The sequence below is a fragment of the Microcebus murinus genome, unplaced genomic scaffold, assembly GCF_040939455.1.
Source record: "Microcebus murinus isolate Inina unplaced genomic scaffold, M.murinus_Inina_mat1.0 scaf007_hap2_Mmur4.0, whole genome shotgun sequence".
In the NCBI taxonomy this organism is placed as follows: Eukaryota; Metazoa; Chordata; class Mammalia; order Primates; family Cheirogaleidae; genus Microcebus; species Microcebus murinus.
Window position 1 is genome coordinate 990,183 of NW_027438953.1, and position 17,757 is coordinate 1,007,939.

The following is a 17,757-nucleotide window of genomic DNA, read 5'->3' on the forward strand; positions in this document are numbered from 1 at the left end:
AAGCAGCCTGTGGAAGAGGCCACTTGCCGTGCCACCCCGGGAACAGGACTGCAGGCCCCGGCCCTTCCCACCTCCTCCTCCTCCTCCTCCTCCTCCTCCTCCTCCCCCCCGCCCCCCCCCACAGGGCACAGGGCTCAGAGACACCTCAGACTCTTGCTACCCGAAGTGCAAAGGGCATCAGTTGCTCCTCCAACCCCCCCGCCCAGCAGACCACGTTGTCCAGCCAGCCCCCGGGCCTCCCTGGGGTGCCCAGCACAAAAGTGCAGACACCCACCGGACCCTCAATCTCAGTTTTCGGATGTTTTTGCCACTCTAAGGACCCGCAGGCCAGCTGGGCCTTCGGGCAGGACAGAGAGCCCCGGAATCCGACGTGGAGAGCTGCGTGTACGTCCCCATCAGGAGGCGGTCCCCACCTCCGCGGCTCTCCCCTTGCGGGGAGGGGCAGCCCAGCCGGCAGCCAGCCGCAGGGCCTCAGGGAAGACACCAGGCTGGGCCCCCGCGGCACAGCGGGGGCACGTCCCCCGCACTCACGCGACTTAGGGACGGCTGCTGGAGACTGCTGCGGCCACCCTGCTGCCGGGTTTCTGGAGGGCTTCCTGGAAGCAGCGTCCACACCAAGCCCTTGGAAGGCCCAGGCGACGGAGGAGCCGGTCAGGCAGGGGCCGAGGACGGTGAGAGGCCGGGCGGGCGGGAAGGAGCATGTCAGGCAGGGGCAGAGGACGGTGACAGGCCGGGCGGGGAGGAGCCGGTCAGGCGGGGGCCCAGGACAGTGACGGGCCTGGCCGGGGAGGAGTGCGTCAGGCAGGGGCAGTGGAGACGGGCTGGGTAAGGGTTAGGGTGACAGTTAGGGCACAATTCACAATCGCAAAGACGTGGAAGCGACCCGAGTGCCCATCCATCCAGGAGTGCATGAATAAAATGTGGCGCGTGGACACCACGGAGTGCCATTCGGCTGTGAGGAGCAGCGGTGAGAGGGCGCCTCTCGTGTTCTCCTGGCCAGAGCTGGAACCCGTTCCAGTAGGCCAGGTATCCCAAGAATGGACACACGAGCACCACGTGAGCGCGCTCACCAGCAAATTGGTACGAACGGATGGACGCCTAAGTGGACAGAGAGGAATCACCTTCATCGGGTGGGTGTCGGGCGTGTGGGGGGAGGGGAGGGGCATACACATCCATTAGGCATGGGGTGGGTGCGCACCGACTGGGGGATGGGCGCACTTGAAGCTCTGACCCGAGGGGGGAGGCTTGGAGAGGGCAAGGCACCCGACCTTAACATTGGTACCCCCACAATACGCTGGAACAACATGAGAGGTATATGAATAAGAACACAGGGGGGGCCGGGCGCGGTGGTTCACGCCTGTAATCCTAGCTCTCTGGGAGGCCGAGGCGGGCGGATTGCTCCAGGTCAGGAGTTCGAAACCAGCCTGAGCAAGAGCGAGACCCCGTCTCTACTAAAAATAGAAAGAAATTAATTGGCCAACTAATATATATAGAAAAACACAGCCGGGCGTGGTGGTGCATGCCTGTAGTCCCAACTACTCGGGAGGCTGAGGCAGCAGGATTGCTTGAGCCCGGAGATTGAGGTTGCTGTGAGCTAGGCTGACGCCATGGCACTCACTCTAGCCTGGGCAGCAAAACGAGACTCTGTCTCAAAAAAAAAAAAAAAAAGAACACAGGGGGGAGGGGGGCACGGGCAACACATGTCACCTGAATACTTGTACTCCCATCATCTGCTTGAAGAGAGAGAGAAAAGAAAATGCAATCCTAGAGGTAAGAGACACTTTTTAAAAATAATGAATCCGAAGAGAAAAGTAAAAGGAGGCCTGTGGAGCAGGTCTGGGTGTGACTCCGGATCCCCCAACATCAGGTGCCACCACCAAAGATTCCTGCGTGTAGCCCATAGAACCCCAAAAGCAACGGGACGAGTTCTGGTCACATACTCCCTCAAAATGACATCCTGGCCTTCTTCTGGAACTCCCTCCCCTCTCAGACTCTCAAGGTTTCCTCCAGCGTGTCGGTTCCCACAGAGCAGACCTTTGGTCTGAGACCTGACAGTCCAGATGCCACGCATGCTGCCGCGTGGCGGCGGTGTCGCGGCTTGGGACAAGAGGAGGCCCCACGGTGCGGGCTGGGGCGCCAGGCACCGCGGGCGGGCGCTGAGGGTGGGGGTGACCCCCACCCCGGGCCGCCGCCGCGCTCCCAGAAAGGGGACAGAACAAGAGGCAAAAAAAAAAAAAAAAAAAAAAGCAGCAGCCTGTGGCACCCGGTATTCCCAGGCGGTCTCCCATCCAAGTACTAACCGGGCCCGACCCTGCTTAGCTTCCGAGACCAGACGAGATCGGGGGCGTTCAGGGTGGTGTGGCCCTAGACGGCGGCGGAGGGCGCCCCTGCCCCGCTCAAGAAGCCGAGCCTCTCTGGGCTTCCCCGCCGCCGCCTCCCGCCCCAGGCCCCGCGCCGGGCCGGGCCGGTTGAGTTCGCCGGCCGGGTCCCGCGGGCTCCCAGGGACGGGGTTGATGGGCGGGGCGGGGCGGGGCGGGGGGCTGTCTCTGTATACACACACACACACACTCACACTCACTCACACTCACACAAGATGCACCTCCACGGCTGGACTCGCCAAGGTGGAGCCCTCCCAGCCTCCCTCGTCTCCTCGCCCGGCCTCCTTCACCTACCCGCTGCCCACCCCCAGCGCGTCGCTGCCTGCCGCTGACTGCGCACGCGCGGGACGCTCGCCCTTTGACCCCAGCCAGGGGCCGCCCTCCCCCACAACCCCTTTCAGCTGCGCCCCCCCCTCGCCCTGTGGGTGGGCTGCCGCCTATTCCCCCGGGCCAGGGCTGGGGCACAGCCAGTGTATGGGGCGTCTCTCTCTGGGGATGTGTCCCATGGGTGGGGTGGGGTGGCGTGGTTTGGGGGGCGCTGAAGAAATCAGTCCCCTCCATCTCCTACCTCTGGAAAACGCCCAAGCCCGTGGAGAACTGCCGGCACCGCTTCGTGGGGGCCGGGACCCTCCTCCGTGTCCTCCTGTGGCCCAGTCCAAGGGGCCTGGGCCTGGCCGGGGCTGCATTGGACCCCGACCACCCTGGCGTGTGGACTCGCTAAAAATCGGCCATTAGATATTGGATTCCAGCTTCCTGGAGGTCATTTCACTAATGAGTGCACCGGAAAGAGTTTCCTAATCCATCTGTGAGGGTGGCAACTGAAAGAGAATTTGAAAGCTGACAGAATAGGCGAGGGAAGGCATAGGAGATTTCCACACCCAGCAAGGAAGACTTTCCCGAAATGGAAGAAAGAAACGAGCAAACAGAGACACCGGTAGCCCGCCCGGAAAAGAGTCTGCCCCTTAGAGAAAGCACCCTGACCAGGTTCACCCGTGGGTGGGTGGCGAGCTAGCGGCATTCAGAAGAGCGAGGCCCGCAGTCTGTGCGGAAGACACCTGCGCTCGGGTGTGTGTGGCGGCGCGATTCACAAGCAGCTCCAGATGTTAAACCAAGGAGAAGCCAGGGAGTTCCCAACGCCCCAGGTGTCCTCAGCCCACGACTGGCTGCTGTGGGAATGCGAAGCCCGGCTCCTTGTCTCAGAGCGGGGTTCCCAGGAGGATCAGGCTGAAGCTGGGACTCGGCCTCAAAGTGTCCCCTCGCATGGCCACCCCCTTCCCCTTCCTGCTCCTCTACTCCTGGTGCCCCTCCATCCAGGGGCCAGACCTTAAAGAGTCACCGCAAGAGAATCCTGGTCCCAAAGGAGCCTTCTGGGGGACCGGTGCTGAGAGAGGTTGTGGGCATGGCCTGCTGGGGCTCTGCCCGACCCAGGGCTGAGAGATGCCACCTCCCAGCTCTGGGTCCCTGCAGGAAGTGTTGGCAAGCACAGGGCCGGTCCTCCAAAGGCCCAGGTGCAGGGAGCCCAGGCCAAGCAGCCTGTGGAAGAGGCCACTTGCCGTGCCACCCCGGGAACAGGACTGCAGGCCCCGGCCCTTCCCACCTCCTCCTCCTCCTCCTCCTCCTCCTCCTCCTCCCCCCCGCCCCCCCCCCACAGGGCACAGGGCTCAGAGACACCTCAGACTCTTGCTACCCGAAGTGCAAAGGGCATCAGTTGCTCCTCCAACCCCCCCGCCCAGCAGACCACGTTGTCCAGCCAGCCCCCGGGCCTCCCTGGGGTGCCCAGCACAAAAGTGCAGACACCCACCGGACCCTCAATCTCAGTTTTCGGATGTTTTTGCCACTCTAAGGACCCGCAGGCCAGCTGGGCCTTCGGGCAGGACAGAGAGCCCCGGAATCCGACGTGGAGAGCTGCGTGTACGTCCCCATCAGGAGGCGGTCCCCACCTCCGCGGCTCTCCCCTTGCGGGGAGGGGCAGCCCAGCCGGCAGCCAGCCGCAGGGCCTCAGGGAAGACACCAGGCTGGGCCCCCGCGGCACAGCGGGGGCACGTCCCCCGCACTCACGCGACTTAGGGACGGCTGCTGGAGACTGCTGCGGCCACCCTGCTGCCGGGTTTCTGGAGGGCTTCCTGGAAGCAGCGTCCACACCAAGCCCTTGGAAGGCCCAGGCGACGGAGGAGCCGGTCAGGCAGGGGCCGAGGACGGTGAGAGGCCGGGCGGGCGGGAAGGAGCATGTCAGGCAGGGGCAGAGGACGGTGACAGGCCGGGCGGGGAGGAGCCGGTCAGGCGGGGGCCCAGGACAGTGACGGGCCTGGCCGGGGAGGAGTGCGTCAGGCAGGGGCAGTGGAGACGGGCTGGGTAAGGGTTAGGGTGACAGTTAGGGCACAATTCACAATCGCAAAGACGTGGAAGCGACCCGAGTGCCCATCCATCCAGGAGTGCATGAATAAAATGTGGCGCGTGGACACCACGGAGTGCCATTCGGCTGTGAGGAGCAGCGGTGAGAGGGCGCCTCTCGTGTTCTCCTGGCCAGAGCTGGAACCCGTTCCAGTAGGCCAGGTATCCCAAGAATGGACACACGAGCACCACGTGAGCGCGCTCACCAGCAAATTGGTACGAACGGATGGACGCCTAAGTGGACAGAGAGGAATCACCTTCATCGGGTGGGTGTCGGGCGTGTGGGGGGAGGGGAGGGGCATACACATCCATTAGGCATGGGGTGGGTGCGCACCGACTGGGGGATGGGCGCACTTGAAGCTCTGACCCGAGGGGGGAGGCTTGGAGAGGGCAAGGCACCCGACCTTAACATTGGTACCCCCACAATACGCTGGAACAACATGAGAGGTATATGAATAAGAACACAGGGGGGGCCGGGCGCGGTGGCTCACGCCTGTAATCCTAGCTCTCTGGGAGGCCGAGGCGGGCGGATTGCTCCAGGTCAGGAGTTCGAAACCAGCCTGAGCAAGAGCGAGACCCCGTCTCTACTAAAAATAGAAAGAAATTAATTGGCCAACTAATATATATAGAAAAACACAGCCGGGCGTGGTGGTGCATGCCTGTAGTCCCAACTACTCGGGAGGCTGAGGCAGCAGGATTGCTTGAGCCCGGAGATTGAGGTTGCTGTGAGCTAGGCTGACGCCATGGCACTCACTCTAGCCTGGGCAGCAAAACGAGACTCTGTCTCAAAAAAAAAAAAAAAAAGAACACAGGGGGGAGGGGGGCACGGGCAACACATGTCACCTGAATACTTGTACTCCCATCATCTGCTTGAAGAGAGAGAGAAAAGAAAATGCAATCCTAGAGGTAAGAGACACTTTTTAAAAATAATGAATCCGAAGAGAAAAGTAAAAGGAGGCCTGTGGAGCAGGTCTGGGTGTGACTCCGGATCCCCCAACATCAGGTGCCACCACCAAAGATTCCTGCGTGTAGCCCATAGAACCCCAAAAGCAACGGGACGAGTTCTGGTCACATACTCCCTCAAAATGACATCCTGGCCTTCTTCTGGAACTCCCTCCCCTCTCAGACTCTCAAGGTTTCCTCCAGCGTGTCGGTTCCCACAGAGCAGACCTTTGGTCTGAGACCTGACAGTCCAGATGCCACGCATGCTGCCGCGTGGCGGCGGTGTCGCGGCTTGGGACAAGAGGAGGCCCCACGGTGCGGGCTGGGGCGCCAGGCACCGCGGGCGGGCGCTGAGGGTGGGGGTGACCCCCACCCCGGGCCGCCGCCGCGCTCCCAGAAAGGGGACAGAACAAGAGGCAAAAAAAAAAAAAAAAAAAAAAGCAGCAGCCTGTGGCACCCGGTATTCCCAGGCGGTCTCCCATCCAAGTACTAACCGGGCCCGACCCTGCTTAGCTTCCGAGACCAGACGAGATCGGGGGCGTTCAGGGTGGTGTGGCCCTAGACGGCGGCGGAGGGCGCCCCTGCCCCGCTCAAGAAGCCGAGCCTCTCTGGGCTTCCCCGCCGCCGCCTCCCGCCCCAGGCCCCGCGCCGGGCCGGGCCGGTTGAGTTCGCCGGCCGGGTCCCGCGGGCTCCCAGGGACGGGGTTGATGGGCGGGGCGGGGCGGGGCGGGGGGCTGTCTCTGTATACACACACACACACACTCACACTCACTCACACTCACACAAGATGCACCTCCACGGCTGGACTCGCCAAGGTGGAGCCCTCCCAGCCTCCCTCGTCTCCTCGCCCGGCCTCCTTCACCTACCCGCTGCCCACCCCCAGCGCGTCGCTGCCTGCCGCTGACTGCGCACGCGCGGGACGCTCGCCCTTTGACCCCAGCCAGGGGCCGCCCTCCCCCACAACCCCTTTCAGCTGCGCCCCCCCCTCGCCCTGTGGGTGGGCTGCCGCCTATTCCCCCGGGCCAGGGCTGGGGCACAGCCAGTGTATGGGGCGTCTCTCTCTGGGGATGTGTCCCATGGGTGGGGTGGGGTGGCGTGGTTTGGGGGGCGCTGAAGAAATCAGTCCCCTCCATCTCCTACCTCTGGAAAACGCCCAAGCCCGTGGAGAACTGCCGGCACCGCTTCGTGGGGGCCGGGACCCTCCTCCGTGTCCTCCTGTGGCCCAGTCCAAGGGGCCTGGGCCTGGCCGGGGCTGCATTGGACCCCGACCACCCTGGCGTGTGGACTCGCTAAAAATCGGCCATTAGATATTGGATTCCAGCTTCCTGGAGGTCATTTCACTAATGAGTGCACCGGAAAGAGTTTCCTAATCCATCTGTGAGGGTGGCAACTGAAAGAGAATTTGAAAGCTGACAGAATAGGCGAGGGAAGGCATAGGAGATTTCCACACCCAGCAAGGAAGACTTTCCCGAAATGGAAGAAAGAAACGAGCAAACAGAGACACCGGTAGCCCGCCCGGAAAAGAGTCTGCCCCTTAGAGAAAGCACCCTGACCAGGTTCACCCGTGGGTGGGTGGCGAGCTAGCGGCATTCAGAAGAGCGAGGCCCGCAGTCTGTGCGGAAGACACCTGCGCTCGGGTGTGTGTGGCGGCGCGATTCACAAGCAGCTCCAGATGTTAAACCAAGGAGAAGCCAGGGAGTTCCCAACGCCCCAGGTGTCCTCAGCCCACGACTGGCTGCTGTGGGAATGCGAAGCCCGGCTCCTTGTCTCAGAGCGGGGTTCCCAGGAGGATCAGGCTGAAGCTGGGACTCGGCCTCAAAGTGTCCCCTCGCATGGCCACCCCCTTCCCCTTCCTGCTCCTCTACTCCTGGTGCCCCTCCATCCAGGGGCCAGACCTTAAAGAGTCACCGCAAGAGAATCCTGGTCCCAAAGGAGCCTTCTGGGGGACCGGTGCTGAGAGAGGTTGTGGGCATGGCCTGCTGGGGCTCTGCCCGACCCAGGGCTGAGAGATGCCACCTCCCAGCTCTGGGTCCCTGCAGGAAGTGTTGGCAAGCACAGGGCCGGTCCTCCAAAGGCCCAGGTGCAGGGAGCCCAGGCCAAGCAGCCTGTGGAAGAGGCCACTTGCCGTGCCACCCCGGGAACAGGACTGCAGGCCCCGGCCCTTCCCACCTCCTCCTCCTCCTCCTCCTCCTCCTCCTCCTCCCCCCCGCCCCCCCCCCACAGGGCACAGGGCTCAGAGACACCTCAGACTCTTGCTACCCGAAGTGCAAAGGGCATCAGTTGCTCCTCCAACCCCCCCGCCCAGCAGACCACGTTGTCCAGCCAGCCCCCGGGCCTCCCTGGGGTGCCCAGCACAAAAGTGCAGACACCCACCGGACCCTCAATCTCAGTTTTCGGATGTTTTTGCCACTCTAAGGACCCGCAGGCCAGCTGGGCCTTCGGGCAGGACAGAGAGCCCCGGAATCCGACGTGGAGAGCTGCGTGTACGTCCCCATCAGGAGGCGGTCCCCACCTCCGCGGCTCTCCCCTTGCGGGGAGGGGCAGCCCAGCCGGCAGCCAGCCGCAGGGCCTCAGGGAAGACACCAGGCTGGGCCCCCGCGGCACAGCGGGGGCACGTCCCCCGCACTCACGCGACTTAGGGACGGCTGCTGGAGACTGCTGCGGCCACCCTGCTGCCGGGTTTCTGGAGGGCTTCCTGGAAGCAGCGTCCACACCAAGCCCTTGGAAGGCCCAGGCGACGGAGGAGCCGGTCAGGCAGGGGCCGAGGACGGTGAGAGGCCGGGCGGGCGGGAAGGAGCATGTCAGGCAGGGGCAGAGGACGGTGACAGGCCGGGCGGGGAGGAGCCGGTCAGGCGGGGGCCCAGGACAGTGACGGGCCTGGCCGGGGAGGAGTGCGTCAGGCAGGGGCAGTGGAGACGGGCTGGGTAAGGGTTAGGGTGACAGTTAGGGCACAATTCACAATCGCAAAGACGTGGAAGCGACCCGAGTGCCCATCCATCCAGGAGTGCATGAATAAAATGTGGCGCGTGGACACCACGGAGTGCCATTCGGCTGTGAGGAGCAGCGGTGAGAGGGCGCCTCTCGTGTTCTCCTGGCCAGAGCTGGAACCCGTTCCAGTAGGCCAGGTATCCCAAGAATGGACACACGAGCACCACGTGAGCGCGCTCACCAGCAAATTGGTACGAACGGATGGACGCCTAAGTGGACAGAGAGGAATCACCTTCATCGGGTGGGTGTCGGGCGTGTGGGGGGAGGGGAGGGGCATACACATCCATTAGGCATGGGGTGGGTGCGCACCGACTGGGGGATGGGCGCACTTGAAGCTCTGACCCGAGGGGGGAGGCTTGGAGAGGGCAAGGCACCCGACCTTAACATTGGTACCCCCACAATACGCTGGAACAACATGAGAGGTATATGAATAAGAACACAGGGGGGGCCGGGCGCGGTGGCTCACGCCTGTAATCCTAGCTCTCTGGGAGGCCGAGGCGGGCGGATTGCTCCAGGTCAGGAGTTCGAAACCAGCCTGAGCAAGAGCGAGACCCCGTCTCTACTAAAAATAGAAAGAAATTAATTGGCCAACTAATATATATAGAAAAACACAGCCGGGCGTGGTGGTGCATGCCTGTAGTCCCAACTACTCGGGAGGCTGAGGCAGCAGGATTGCTTGAGCCCGGAGATTGAGGTTGCTGTGAGCTAGGCTGACGCCATGGCACTCACTCTAGCCGCCAAAACGAGACTCTGTCTCAAAAAAAAAAAAAAAAAAGAACACAGGGGGGAGGGGGGCACGGCAACACATGTCACCTGAATACTTGTACTCCCATCATCTGCTTGAAGAGAGAGAGAAAAGAAAATGCAATCCTAGAGGTAAGAGACACTTTTTAAAAATAATGAATCCGAAGAGAAAAGTAAAAGGGGAGCCTGTGGAGCAGGTCTGGGTGTGACTCCGGATCCCCCAACATCAGGTGCCACCACCAAAGATTCTGCGTGTAGCCCATAGAACCCCCAAAAGCAACGGGACGAGTTCTGGTCACATACTCCCTCAAAATGACAGCCTGGCCTTCTTCTGGAACTCCCTCCCCTCTTCAACCTCAAGGTTTCCTCCAGCGTGTCGGTTCCCACAGAGCAGACCTTTGGTCTGAGACCTGACAGTCCAGATGCCACGCATGCTGCCGCGTGGCGGCGGTGTCGCGGCTTGGGACAAGAGGAGGCCCCACGGTGCGGGCTGGGCCGCCAGGCACCGCGGGCGGGCGCTGAGGGTGGGGGTGACCCCCACCCCGGGCCGCCGCCGCGCTCCCAGAAAGGGGACAGAACAAGAGGCAAAAAAAAAAAAAAAAAAAAAAAAGCAGCAGCCTGTGGCACCCGGTATTCCCAGCGGTCTCCCATCCAACCAAGTACTAACCGGGCCCGACCCTGCTTAGCTTCCGAGACCAGACGAGATCGGGGGCGTTCAGGGTGGTGTGGCCCTAGACTGCGGCGGAGGCGCCCCTGCCCCGCTCAAGAAGCCGAGCCTCTCTGGGCTTCCCCGCCGCCGCCTCCCGCCCCAGGCCCCGCGCCGGGCCGGGCCGGTTGAGTTCGCCGGCCGGGTCCCGCGGGCTCCCAGGGACGGGGTTGATGGGCGGGGCGGGGCGGGGCGGGGGGCTGTCTCTGTAGACACACACACACACACTCACACTCACTCACACCCACACAAGATGCACCTCCACGGCTGGACTCCCAAGGTGGAGCCCTCCCAGCCTCCCTCGTCTCCTCGCCCGGCCTCCTTCACCTACCCGGCTGCCCACCCCCAGCGCGTCCTGCCTGCCGCTGACTGCGCACGCGCGGGACGCTCGCCCTTTGACCCCAGCCAGGGGCCCGCCCTCCCCCACAACCCCTTTCAGCTGCGCCCCCCCCCCCTCGCCCTGTGGGTGGGCTGCCGCCTATTCCCCCGGGCCAGGGCTGGGGCACAGCCAGTGTATGGGGCGTCTCTCTCTGGGATGTGTCCCATGGGTGGGGTGGGGTGGCGTGGTTTGGGGGGGCGCTGAAGAAATCAGTCCCCTCCATCTCCTACCTCTGGAAAACGCCCAAGCCCGTGGAGAACTGCCGGCACCGCTTCGTGGGGGCCGGGACCCTCCTCCGTGTCCTCCTGGTGGCCCAGTCCAAGGGGCCTGGGCCTGGCCGGGGCTGCATTGGACCCCGACCACCCTGGCGTGTGGACTCGCTAAAAATCGGCCATTAGATATTGGATTCCAGCTTCCTGGAGGTCATTTCACTTAATGAGTGCACCGAAAGAGTTTCCTAATCCCATCTGTGAGGGTGGCAACTGAAAGAGAATTTGAAAGCTGACAGAATAGGCGAGGGAAGGCATAGGAGAATTCCACAACCCAGCAAGGAAGACTTTCCCGAAATGGAAGAAAGAAACGAGCAAACAGAGACACCGGTAGCCGCCCGGAAAAGAGTCTGCCCCTTAGAGAAAGCACCCTGACCAGGTTCACCCGTGGGTGGGTGGCGAGCTAGCGGCATTCAGGAAGAGCGAGGGCCCGCAGTCTGTGCGGAAGACACCTGCGCTCGGGTGTGTGTGGCGGCGCGATTCACAAGCAGCTCCAGAATGTTAAACCAAGGAGAAGCCAGGGAGTTCCCAACGCCCCCAGGGTCCTCAGCCCACGACTGGCTGCTGTGGGAATGCGAAGCCCGGCTCCTTGTCTCAGAGCGGGGTTCCCAGGAGGATCAGGCTGAAGCTGGGACTCGGCCTCAAAGTGTCCCCTCGCATGGCCACCCCTTCCCCTTCCTGCTCCTCTACTCCTGGTGCCCTCCATCCAGGGGCCAGACCTTAAAGAGTCACCGCAAGAGAATCCTGGTCCCAAGGAGCCTTCTGGGGGACCGGTGCTGAGAGGGTTGTGGGCATGGCCTGCTGGGGCTCTGCCCGACCCAGGGCTGAGAGATGCCACCTCCCAGCTCTGGGTCCCTGCAGGAAGTGTTGGGCAAGCACAGGGGCCGGTCCTCCAAAGGCCCAGGTGCAGGGGAGCCCAGGCCAAGCAGCCTGTGGAAGAGGCCACTTGCCGTGCCACCCCGGGAACAGGACTGCAGGCCCCGGCCCTTCCCACCTCCTCCTCCTCCTCCTCCTCTCCTCCTCCTCCCCCCCCGCCCCCCCCCCACAGGGCACAGGGCTCAGAGACACCTCAGACTCTTGCTACCCGAAGTGCAAAGGGCATCAGTTGCTCCTCCAACCCCCCGCCCAGCAGACCACGTTGTCCAGCCAGCCCCCGGCCTCCCTGGGGTGCCCAGCACAAAAGTGCAGACACCCACCGGACCTCAATCTCAGTTTTCGGATGTTTTGCCACTCTAAGGACCCGCAGGCCAGCTGGGCCTTCGGGCAGGAAGAGAGCCCCGGAATCCGACGTGGAGAGCTGCGTGTACGTCCCCATCAGGAGGCGGTCCCCACCTCCGCGGCTCTCCCCTTGCGGGGAGGGGCAGCCCAGCCGGCAGCCCAGCCGCAGGGCCTCAGGGAAGACACCAGGCTGGGCCCCCGCGGCACAGCGGGGGCACGTCCCCCGCACTCACGCGACTTAGGGACGGCTGCTGGAGACTGCTGCGGCCACCCTGCTGCCGGGTTTCTGGAGGGCTTCCTGGAAGCAGCGTCCACACCAAGCCCTTGGAAGGCCCAGGCGACGGAGGACCGGTCAGGCAGGGGCCGAGGACGGTGAGAGGCCGGGCGGGCGGGAAGGAGCATGTCAGGCAGGGGCAGAGGACGGTGACAGGCCGGGCGGGAGGAGCCGGTCAGGCGGGGGCCCAGGACAGTGACGGGCCTGGCCGGGGAGGAGTGCGTCAGGCAGGGGCAGTGGAGACGGGCTGGGTAAGGGTTAGGGTGACAGTTAGGGCACAATTCACAATCGCAAAGACGTGGAAAGCGACCCGAGTGCCCATCCATCCAGGAGTGCATGAATAAAATGTGGCGCGTGGACACCACGGAGTGCCATTCGGCTGTGAGGAGCAGCGGTGAGAGGGCGCCTCTCGTGTTCTCCTGGCCAGAGCTGGAACCCGTTCCAGTAGGCCAGGTATCCCAAGAATGGACACACGAGCACCACGTGAGCGCGCTCACCAGCAAATTGGTACGAACGGATGGACGCCTAAGTGGACAGAGAGGAATCACCTTCATCGGGTGGGTGTCGGGCGTGTGGGGGGAGGGGAGGGGCATACACATCCATTAGGCATGGGGTGGGTGCGCACCGACTGGGGGATGGGCGCACTTGAAGCTCTGACCCGAGGGGGGAGGCTTGGAGAGGGCAAGGCACCCGACCTTAACATTGGTACCCCCACAATACGCTGGAACAACATGAGAGGTATATGAATAAGAACACAGGGGGGCCGGGCGCGGTGGCTCACGCCTGTAATCCTAGCTCTCTGGGAGGCCGAGGCGGGCGGATTGCTCCAGGTCAGGAGTTCGAAACCAGCCTGAGCAAGAGCGAGACCCCGTCTCTACTAAAAATAGAAAGAAATTAATTGGCCAACTAATATATATAGAAAAACACAGCCGGGCGTGGTGGTGCATGCCTGTAGTCCCAACTACTCGGGAGGCTGAGGCAGCAGGATTGCTTGAGCCCGGAGATTGAGGTTGCTGTGAGCTAGGCTGACGCCATGGCACTCACTCTAGCCTGGGCAGCAAAACGAGACTCTGTCTCAAAAAAAAAAAAAAAAGAACACAGGGGGGAGGGGGGCACGGGCAACACATGTCACCTGAATACTTGTACTCCCATCATCTGCTTGAAGAGAGAGAGAAAAGAAAATGCAATCCTAGAGGTAAGAGACACTTTTTAAAAATAATGAATCCGAAGAGAAAAGTAAAAGGAGGCCTGTGGAGCAGGTCTGGGTGTGACTCCGGATCCCCCAACATCAGGTGCCACCACCAAAGATTCCTGCGTGTAGCCCATAGAACCCCAAAAGCAACGGGACGAGTTCTGGTCACATACTCCCTCAAAATGACATCCTGGCCTTCTTCTGGAACTCCCTCCCCTCTCAGACTCTCAAGGTTTCCTCCAGCGTGTCGGTTCCCACAGAGCAGACCTTTGGTCTGAGACCTGACAGTCCAGATGCCACGCATGCTGCCGCGTGGCGGCGGTGTCGCGGCTTGGGACAAGAGGAGGCCCCACGGTGCGGGCTGGGGCGCCAGGCACCGCGGGCGGGCGCTGAGGGTGGGGGTGACCCCCACCCCGGGCCGCCGCCGCGCTCCCAGAAAGGGGACAGAACAAGAGGCAAAAAAAAAAAAAAAAAAAAAGCAGCAGCCTGTGGCACCCGGTATTCCCAGGCGGTCTCCCATCCAAGTACTAACCGGGCCCGACCCTGCTTAGCTTCCGAGACCAGACGAGATCGGGGGCGTTCAGGGTGGTGTGGCCCTAGACGGCGGCGGAGGGCGCCCCTGCCCCGCTCAAGAAGCCGAGCCTCTCTGGGCTTCCCCGCCGCCGCCTCCCGCCCCAGGCCCCGCGCCGGGCCGGGCCGGTTGAGTTCGCCGGCCGGGTCCCGCGGGCTCCCAGGGACGGGGTTGATGGGCGGGGCGGGGCGGGGCGGGGGGCTGTCTCTGTATACACACACACACACACTCACACTCACTCACACTCACACAAGATGCACCTCCACGGCTGGACTCGCCAAGGTGGAGCCCTCCCAGCCTCCCTCGTCTCCTCGCCCGGCCTCCTTCACCTACCCGCTGCCCACCCCCAGCGCGTCGCTGCCTGCCGCTGACTGCGCACGCGCGGGACGCTCGCCCTTTGACCCCAGCCAGGGGCCGCCCTCCCCCACAACCCCTTTCAGCTGCGCCCCCCCCTCGCCCTGTGGGTGGGCTGCCGCCTATTCCCCCGGGCCAGGGCTGGGGCACAGCCAGTGTATGGGGCGTCACTCTCTGGGGATGTGTCCCATGGGTGGGGTGGGGTGGCGTGGTTTGGGGGGCGCTGAAGAAATCAGTCCCCTCCATCTCCTACCTCTGGAAAACGCCCAAGCCCGTGGAGAACTGCCGGCACCGCTTCGTGGGGGCCGGGACCCTCCTCCGTGTCCTCCTGTGGCCCAGTCCAAGGGGCCTGGGCCTGGCCGGGGCTGCATTGGACCCCGACCACCCTGGCGTGTGGACTCGCTAAAAATCGGCCATTAGATATTGGATTCCAGCTTCCTGGAGGTCATTTCACTAATGAGTGCACCGGAAAGAGTTTCCTAATCCATCTGTGAGGGTGGCAACTGAAAGAGAATTTGAAAGCTGACAGAATAGGCGAGGGAAGGCATAGGAGATTTCCACACCCAGCAAGGAAGACTTTCCCGAAATGGAAGAAAGAAACGAGCAAACAGAGACACCGGTAGCCCGCCCGGAAAAGAGTCTGCCCCTTAGAGAAAGCACCCTGACCAGGTTCACCCGTGGGTGGGTGGCGAGCTAGCGGCATTCAGAAGAGCGAGGCCCGCAGTCTGTGCGGAAGACACCTGCGCTCGGGTGTGTGTGGCGGCGCGATTCACAAGCAGCTCCAGATGTTAAACCAAGGAGAAGCCAGGGAGTTCCCAACGCCCCAGGTGTCCTCAGCCCACGACTGGCTGCTGTGGGAATGCGAAGCCCGGCTCCTTGTCTCAGAGCGGGGTTCCCAGGAGGATCAGGCTGAAGCTGGGACTCGGCCTCAAAGTGTCCCCTCGCATGGCCACCCCCTTCCCCTTCCTGCTCCTCTACTCCTGGTGCCCCTCCATCCAGGGGCCAGACCTTAAAGAGTCACCGCAAGAGAATCCTGGTCCCAAAGGAGCCTTCTGGGGGACCGGTGCTGAGAGAGGTTGTGGGCATGGCCTGCTGGGGCTCTGCCCGACCCAGGGCTGAGAGATGCCACCTCCCAGCTCTGGGTCCCTGCAGGAAGTGTTGGCAAGCACAGGGCCGGTCCTCCAAAGGCCCAGGTGCAGGGAGCCCAGGCCAAGCAGCCTGTGGAAGAGGCCACTTGCCGTGCCACCCCGGGAACAGGACTGCAGGCCCCGGCCCTTCCCACCTCCTCCTCCTCCTCCTCCTCCTCCTCCTCCTCCCCCCCGCCCCCCCCCCCCACAGGGCACAGGGCTCAGAGACACCTCAGACTCTTGCTACCCGAAGTGCAAAGGGCATCAGTTGCTCCTCCAACCCCCCCGCCCAGCAGACCACGTTGTCCAGCCAGCCCCCGGGCCTCCCTGGGGTGCCCAGCACAAAAGTGCAGACACCCACCGGACCCTCAATCTCAGTTTTCGGATGTTTTTGCCACTCTAAGGACCCGCAGGCCAGCTGGGCCTTCGGGCAGGACAGAGAGCCCCGGAATCCGACGTGGAGAGCTGCGTGTACGTCCCCATCAGGAGGCGGTCCCCACCTCCGCGGCTCTCCCCTTGCGGGGAGGGGCAGCCCAGCCGGCAGCCAGCCGCAGGGCCTCAGGGAAGACACCAGGCTGGGCCCCCGCGGCACAGCGGGGGCACGTCCCCCGCACTCACGCGACTTAGGGACGGCTGCTGGAGACTGCTGCGGCCACCCTGCTGCCGGGTTTCTGGAGGGCTTCCTGGAAGCAGCGTCCACACCAAGCCCTTGGAAGGCCCAGGCGACGGAGGAGCCGGTCAGGCAGGGGCCGAGGACGGTGAGAGGCCGGGCGGGCGGGAAGGAGCATGTCAGGCAGGGGCAGAGGACGGTGACAGGCCGGGCGGGGAGGAGCCGGTCAGGCGGGGGCCCAGGACAGTGACGGGCCTGGCCGGGGAGGAGTGCGTCAGGCAGGGGCAGTGGAGACGGGCTGGGTAAGGGTTAGGGTGACAGTTAGGGCACAATTCACAATCGCAAAGACGTGGAAGCGACCCGAGTGCCCATCCATCCAGGAGTGCATGAATAAAATGTGGCGCGTGGACACCACGGAGTGCCATTCGGCTGTGAGGAGCAGCGGTGAGAGGGCGCCTCTCGTGTTCTCCTGGCCAGAGCTGGAACCCGTTCCAGTAGGCCAGGTATCCCAAGAATGGACACACGAGCACCACGTGAGCGCGCTCACCAGCAAATTGGTACGAACGGATGGACGCCTAAGTGGACAGAGAGGAATCACCTTCATCGGGTGGGTGTCGGGCGTGTGGGGGGAGGGGAGGGGCATACACATCCATTAGGCATGGGGTGGGTGCGCACCGACTGGGGGATGGGCGCACTTGAAGCTCTGACCCGAGGGGGGAGGCTTGGAGAGGGCAAGGCACCCGACCTTAACATTGGTACCCCCACAATACGCTGGAACAACATGAGAGGTATATGAATAAGAACACAGGGGGGGCCGGGCGCGGTGGCTCACGCCTGTAATCCTAGCTCTCTGGGAGGCCGAGGCGGGCGGATTGCTCCAGGTCAGGAGTTCGAAACCAGCCTGAGCAAGAGCGAGACCCCGTCTCTACTAAAAATAGAAAGAAATTAATTGGCCAACTAATATATATAGAAAAACACAGCCGGGCGTGGTGGTGCATGCCTGTAGTCCCAACTACTCGGGAGGCTGAGGCAGCAGGATTGCTTGAGCCCGGAGATTGAGGTTGCTGTGAGCTAGGCTGACGCCATGGCACTCACTCTAGCCTGGGCAGCAAAACGAGACTCTGTCTCAAAAAAAAAAAAAAAAAAGAACACAGGGGGGAGGGGGGCACGGGCAACACATGTCACCTGAATACTTGTACTCCCATCATCTGCTTGAAGAGAGAGAGAAAAGAAAATGCAATCCTAGAGGTAAGAGACACTTTTTAAAAATAATGAATCCGAAGAGAAAAGTAAAAGGAGGCCTGTGGAGCAGGTCTGGGTGTGACTCCGGATCCCCCAACATCAGGTGCCACCACCAAAGATTCCTGCGTGTAGCCCATAGAACCCCAAAAGCAACGGGACGAGTTCTGGTCACATACTCCCTCAAAATGACATCCTGGCCTTCTTCTGGAACTCCCTCCCCTCTCAGACTCTCAAGGTTTCCTCCAGCGTGTCGGTTCCCACAGAGCAGACCTTTGGTCTGAGACCTGACAGTCCAGATGCCACGCATGCTGCCGCGTGGCGGCGGTGTCGCGGCTTGGGACAAGAGGAGGCCCCACGGTGCGGGCTGGGGCG

General features: G+C 62.8%; 3 non-coding genes and 1 pseudogene across 3 annotated transcripts; all 4 read right to left on the reverse strand.

Annotated features, from left to right (window-relative positions):
• Positions 1-2,251: 2,251 nt before the first annotated feature.
• LOC142866823 (5S ribosomal RNA) lies at positions 2,252-2,370 on the reverse strand. The gene has a single exon (XR_012916652.1). It is a non-coding gene; the product is annotated as a 5S ribosomal RNA (ribosomal RNA).
• Positions 2,371-6,156: 3,786 nt separating this feature from the next.
• LOC142866824 (5S ribosomal RNA) lies at positions 6,157-6,275 on the reverse strand. Its single transcript, XR_012916653.1, has one exon. It is a non-coding gene; the product is annotated as a 5S ribosomal RNA (ribosomal RNA).
• A 3,783-nt stretch (positions 6,276-10,058) lies between these two features.
• LOC142866892 (uncharacterized) lies at positions 10,059-10,180 on the reverse strand (annotated as a pseudogene).
• A 3,784-nt stretch (positions 10,181-13,964) lies between these two features.
• On the reverse strand, positions 13,965-14,083 carry LOC142866825 (5S ribosomal RNA). The gene has a single exon (XR_012916655.1). It is a non-coding gene; the product is annotated as a 5S ribosomal RNA (ribosomal RNA).
• Positions 14,084-17,757: the final 3,674 nt, after the last annotated feature.